The sequence below is a fragment of the Sebastes umbrosus genome, chromosome 6, assembly GCF_015220745.1.
Source record: "Sebastes umbrosus isolate fSebUmb1 chromosome 6, fSebUmb1.pri, whole genome shotgun sequence".
Classification (NCBI taxonomy): Eukaryota; Metazoa; Chordata; class Actinopteri; order Perciformes; family Sebastidae; genus Sebastes; species Sebastes umbrosus.
In genome coordinates, this window is record NC_051274.1 from 21023134 (window position 1) to 21029133 (window position 6000).

The window sequence follows — 6000 nt, forward strand, 5'->3', positions numbered from 1 at the left end:
GGCACCCACTCAGTCGTCTTAACTCTCTGTGTTAAATTCCTCTAATTGTTGTGCATACATACAGTAATGGTTTGGTACATGGATTTACATGCAAATTTTCTCCTTAGAGGCTTAATTTAGAATTAAATCCCTAACAGGCTGCAATCTCGCCTTCTAGCGTATATTTCAAATTTGGCATCAAGTAATATAATGCTATTAGGGCTGTGACCATCGACTGCTACAACGTTGTTGCTCCTACGTGCACGGGAACGCACGCAGACACACACACACAAGTGCGCTCACCATGTGTTTTACTGGATCGTCTCCCACTTCCTTTTGTCGGAAGCTTACCCTCCCTTTCTCCCTCTGCCATCCTGCTCGCCCCCCATCCTTTCATCTCGCCTGCCCTCTTCTACCTCCTTCTGTCACTCATCAGCATCCCTCACTCCATCCCTCTCCTCTCTATTTTTTCTTCCCCTCTGCTATCTCTTCTTCCTCGTTTTCTCCCATCAGTCTGTCTCATATTACATCTTTTTTTGTCTGCTTCTTCATCTTCTCTCTCTGTGGCCCTCCACATGGTCCTCCTCATTGGGCTGCAGGCCAGTGTGGGTCAGAGGCAGGTTGTAATTACTTCACTCCTCCTCTGACAGCCAAAGTGAAGGAAGGAATGGAGGGAAAGCAAGAGATAAAGAGAGAAATTGAATATTTAAAAAGATAAACAGATGGATAAACAGGCTGATTATTTATTCGCACTATAAACTACACCCTCTGATCCACTTTTTGTTTTAATTACCGCTAAAGGACAAAAATGAATGCAAACCAGATGCATTTCTGTTATCTCTGCGATCTTGTTCACATTCATGCATGAACAAATTAAGTGCTGATTTCCTCCACTGACAAGGTGCGTGTCTGCACAGCACAACACCGAGAGATAAATAATACAGTCATATGGGCTGATTTCTCCCACATGCCTAATGTAGCAGAGGAAATTTGGCCCTAATGGTGCAGCTATATTTGAATTGTGATGCAAAGCGGGCGATGCCTCCTTTGACTTCAGCAATGGGTTGGGAATCATTTGCATGCCTTTAAAAATCAATAGCAGTCTGAAAAGATTTTTAATGGACTTAGCATGAAAAGGAAAAGAGAACACAGAAGAAAGAAGCATGACTTCAGTGGATTGTTTTTCATTTAATGTGTCTTTTTAGATCAGACCTGGGTCACGCTACAGTTTTCCAATATTTCCTCTCGTAGTGGCAGCTTAACTGGCAGGAGGACTCATTAGCTAAAGGTTGTAACAGACAGGGATAGGCATTGTTTTGAAGATTCAGCTGGATGCATCACTGTGAACGTTGCCGTTAATTACACAAATTAGATGTTTTCACTGTTGACCATGGGCCAGCTTCCAGATGCTATTCTTATCCTGCGTGATCAATGATATTTCTTCAGCTGTCTGGGGGTCACCACTTACTGAGGTAGGGGTCACCAATTATGGAGCGCTGATAACCTTTAATCCCTTTTTCAGTAAATAGGTGGTTTTTCCACAGACATGTACAGACCTCCTTTACTCAAATACACACTTCTGATATATATGTGCCATAACACTTTAAAGCTTTAGAACACAAATTACTGTGTATGTGTTTAGTGGGTATCAATAAAATACGTATTAGGTACCTATGTAAGCAGAAGGGAAGGAGGCAAATAAGGCGGTAACAACTGAGAAATTACCCTGTAAGTATTTTTTAAATTACTGAGCACACTCTCAGAAATAATGTGCTAAATTTGTACCTTTAGGGGTACAACGGCTTGTCACTGGGGCAGTACCCTATAAGGTACAGCTGTTGTACCATTGACACTGGGTACTTAATTGTTCAAAAATTTACCTTTAAAATGGGGTAACAATTTCTTTTTAAAGTGTACAGAAATTATAATAATAATAATAATAATAATAATAATAATAATAATAAAAAATACAAATAAATAATAAGTAATAGTAATAATAATAATAAATAAACATCAATAATAATAATTAAAATAATAATAAGTCAAAACGTAAGACAAATACAGAATGAGAATTTATTTAATCCCTTTAATTTTCACGTCAATTTCATAATTTAAATATAATATTAAGCTATAAAATCATCATAGTTCTCCTTTTAAAAAACATCATCAACAATTTCTTGTTGAACAGAGACTGGCGATATTTTCTCTCTACATTGTGTATTATATTATTATATATATTAGTATTTTTCTAAACAATTTAATAATTACACAGGGTATAGTAGTATTACTGGCTAACAAGACAGGAACGATGGGGTAACAGTGTTGATATGACATGAAACATTAGGCATAGGAAAGAAGGTTGTGACTTTATGGCTATAACTATAAAACAGGTTTTAGTTTTAACCGTTATGTTTATGCCTTCAAAATGATAATTAAATACTGACTTCTAAAAATAAAGCGTTTTATTGTTCACCCTTTTTCACTATAATGCTAATTTACAGGGTATGTTAAAGCTTATCATAAATTGTCCCATGTTGTTTGGCTCCTTTTCATGACATAGCTGTAGTGAAAGGTACACTGTTTGTACTTTTAAATTATTCAGCATGTACTGGGTAATTAAAAAAAGCACTTAAAGTATAATTTTGTTATATCCCCCCTAAACACAAATTTGTTTCTCCCTTGACAACAAACAAACAAAAAACATAATAAAATGAAGTAATTCCCAATAAAGTAAAACATCAGAGAAGAGAAATAAAGGAAAATGCTTGCCTGTCCACATATGTGTAAAATAAACAAATGAAATTAAATAAATGCCACTGAGGCCAACACTGAAATGAAAGGAAGTCCTGAGACGGCTGGCAGTCCTCACACTCATCAGAGGAAGGCGGAGAAGCAGTGAAAGGAAGTGAGCTACTGTACATGTTACTGGTAAGCCCTCTTCTCACAACTAGGTTGATTATTTTAAGCTCTGTCAGATTGATTTTTAAAGGCCCTGTGGGGGCCTCGCGGGTCTGTGTGAGAGAAAGTGAAGGTACTGCACAGACAAAAAAAAAGGAGGTGGAATAAAAGTTAGGACAGGAAAGATCACAACGGAGAGGAGGGGGAGGAGTAGAGGTGGTCTCCAGATTCCTGAGGTTATTAATGAGAGTTTGTCTTCAAGGACACCAATGATGATTTGGGTCAAACTATTTCCTCCTCCTCTTGAGGTGTGTGGCCTACCAAGGTCACTCAAAAAAGAAAAATGGCCCCAGAAAGATATATCTCTCTCTCTCTCCCAACTTGAAATTGGCTGACTTTGTTTTTAGGGAGCAATAACCCTGGATCACAGAACTTGGTTATATCCTCATAAAACACTGGCAGGTAATCAATATCAAAAGCTTCCACCTGTCTTTGCCGTGTGATTGGCAGATAAAATGAATGGTGTGAGAAGAATCCTATATAAGAGGCAAACTGAGACTACTATCTACTGTCCTTGAAGATGCTTCACTTTCTAATTTCTTTCATTTCAAAACAATATTTCTTTCCTCTGCCTAACAAGATCTTTCTTCGCCTTTTTTCTCTCTGTGTGAAAGACCTTACCTTGGCCACTTATTATATGACCAAGGAAGCAAGATGTTCACTGCCGCCCACGGAGCCACGTGTTCACAAAGCTGTGCAGTTTAATGGCGTTTAATAGCCTGAATAAATTCCTTCATATGAAAGGACATTAAATGTTCCTCACCTGTGGGCTGAGGACCAAGTATGTTTCCTCGCCAGCTGTGACATATGACCATTTTACATCTGTCCCACTGAGCTACATAGTTAATGACAACTCCTTGGGGTCCAAGAGTGTTATAGCTACTAAACATATGTGCACAGGTGAGTTACACAGTTCAGTTTACAGCTGCCCGTGGAAAATAAAACTGATGAAATCAAAAGATACAGCATCCTCCAATCATGATTGAGCACTAAAGGTGAGATTGTGTTTGTCTGCCATCTAGTGGTGAAGTCACAGCAGGGAGCACATGGGAGTATAGAGTATATGTACCTCCTGCTAAACTACTACTGTGAAGTAGCCTCCTGTTTTTGAGCAAATTCAGAGTAGAGTAAATATTACAAAATGCTCTCTAAATAATAATAATAATAATAATTTTTATATTTATAAATTCTTCTTTGTTTCCTTATGATTTCATGTTTTTTTTTTAAATTATGTTATAGTAGGCTACCTTTACTGATACTATAAAGCATTAATTTACTTATTATCCAGGACACATTTTATAAACCAAACATATGTGGGTTTCATATTATTTTTTAATTATTAAAAATACAAGGAGGATACATCCCACACAATCGGTTTAGATTTCAATCCGAATAAATAAAATTGTATTTAATTGCCTTGTTATTGAAGGAATATATTGAAGAAAGAAAACAGGCAATGAGGTATTTTACGATATTATTTGCATTTTTTTAAAATTATGTAATATTACCTTTCCTGATACCATAATATACTAATATCTAGTTTTTTATCCGAATTAATTAAATTGTATTTAATTGCATTGCTATTTAAAGAAAGATTGACTACACATAACACATCTTTATTTATTTATTTGGAAAGATAGTAGTTACATGCACAAATGTTCCCGAAAGAAAGAACGACTGCTGCCTCCCAGCATGCAACGGGCGTCCATGTCACTGATAATCTAGCAATAAATAAATACAAAAAAACCCCAAAACGAGCAATTTTACGATATCCACGCTTGTCTTTTTGTGTTACCACCAGCCTCGCCGTCAAAATACTATGTTTAGTATTATTTGCACCACATTAAAGATTGCCTTCACATCTACGCCTATACTAATACACCGTGTCCTCCCTACTTCCTCTCGTGGGAGGAAGCTCATTGTAGAGGTCACATGCAGAGTGCTCGTCACTCCAACCAATCACCTCGGGGAAGGTCTGAGACAAGAGCCAACAGTTACCCTTGCAGGGTGTCACCTGATGCGGGTGAGCGAGTGAACAGAAAGCAATGGCCCACGTGAGCAGTCGTAGCAGGAGAAGCTGCGTGGCGCAGTTTGACAGCGCCGCGCGGTGGATGTGACGCTCACTGGCTTGGAATCGCTCGCGGCTAGCGGATGAGTGCGATGTATGAGGTGGGGCACAGCTCCAGAACCCAATTCAGACTACTCTCCTCCCACCTTTTATCTTTTCATTTATTTATTAAAAGAACATAACATAATAATATAACTATATATAATATACTATATATAACATGACATAATAATATAACTATATATAATATAACTCTCCTCCCACATTTTATCTTTTCATTTATTTATTAAAAAAACATAACATAATAATATAACTATATATAATATACTATATATAATATAACATGACATAATAATATAACTATATATAATATAACTCTCCTCCCACATTTTATCTTTTCATTTATTTATTCCTTTATGTAGTGTAGTATAAAAGAACATAACATAATAATATAACTATATATAATATGCTATATATAATATAACATGACATAATAATATAACTATATATAATATAACTCTCCTCCCACATTTTCGCTTTTTTATTTATACCTTTGTGTGTAGTGTAGTATAAAAGAACATAACATAATAATATAATTATATATAATATACTATATATAATATAACATAATAATATAACTCTATATAATATAACTCTCCTCCCACATTTTCTTTTTTTAATTTATTTTTTCCTTTGTGCAGTGTAGTATAAAAGAACATAACATAATAATATAACTATGTATAATATAACTCTCCTCCCGCATTTTCTCTTTTTATTTATTTATTCCTTTGTGTGTAGTGTAGTATAAAAGAACATAACATAATAATATAACTATATAAAATATAACTCTCCTCCCACATTTTCTTTTTTATTTACCTTGTGACCTTTATGTTGTGTAATGTACCATAACATAATAATATAACAAATAATAAACAATACAAAACAACCAAGCCTATAGTATTTGCCTTTTTCTTATTTAGCTGTAGCCTACATTT